The sequence below is a fragment of the Meleagris gallopavo genome, unplaced genomic scaffold (genome assembly GCF_000146605.3).
Source record: "Meleagris gallopavo isolate NT-WF06-2002-E0010 breed Aviagen turkey brand Nicholas breeding stock unplaced genomic scaffold, Turkey_5.1 ChrUn_random_7180001934164, whole genome shotgun sequence".
Lineage (NCBI taxonomy): Eukaryota > Metazoa > Chordata > Aves > Galliformes > Phasianidae > Meleagris > Meleagris gallopavo.
The window spans coordinates 1-750 of NW_011196178.1; the positions used below are offsets into that span (position 1 = coordinate 1).

The 750-nt window shown below is 46.9% G+C and overlaps 1 long non-coding RNA gene across 1 annotated transcript; it reads right to left on the reverse strand.

Moving 5' to 3' along the window:
* Window positions 1-16: 16 nt before the first annotated feature.
* Window positions 17-525, reverse strand: LOC109364888. Its single transcript, XR_002110633.2, has 3 exons — window positions 366-525; window positions 173-255; window positions 17-48 (listed from the first exon to the last, which is right to left on the reverse strand). It is a non-coding gene; the product is annotated as an uncharacterized LOC109364888 (long non-coding RNA).
* Between the last annotated feature and the right edge of the window lie 225 nt (window positions 526-750).

Below are 750 nucleotides of genomic sequence, written 5' to 3' on the forward strand. Positions count from 1 at the left end.
CCTCAATGGCCACGATACCATCCAACACAGCTGAGCTGGTCACCACTGCTAGAAATGAGTCAGGGGTTCAATTTTACTTACACAAAAATACACGTTGGACAAGCACAGCTCAAGTCTTCTCTTTGGACAGCTGAACTCTCACCCATCATGAGCAGAGGGTGAGAAATCTTACTCAAAATCTACAACGACCAACGATGCTTCCATGCTGATTGCATTACATGCCACAGAACAGCCAAAAACTCCGTCAGCCGAGTACTGGCAGAAAAGAAGAGTACACATTTTTAGCATTTCCTCATGAATTCAAAGTGTAGTCTCAGTTTACTATTAAAATTGGAAGGGAAAAAAAAACCTCTATACATATATACATTAGTCTCCAAGTTGCCAGGCATCGGTTTTCGATGGAGAGAAGCCACAGTTGACATCTGCTTCGATACCAGAGTCCATCTGACATGTAAAAATTATTTTGTTGAGGTTCAAGACATTCCACTGCTTTGTCTTGATGAAGCATTTCATGATGTGCATCGAATTTGGCAGCCAGCAGAAGAGAAGGCTCCGGGGAGACCTCCTGAGGGCGGCCTTCAGTATCCCAAGGGGGCTGCAAAAAGCAAGGGACAGAGTCTTCAGATTGGACATAAGGAAGAAGTCTGTTACAATAAGCGTGGCACTGGAACAGGGACACTGAGGGACCCTGGGGCTCCCTGGAGCCCTGAGCACTGGGCGTCAGGGCCTGGGGATGGAAGGCATGGAGGG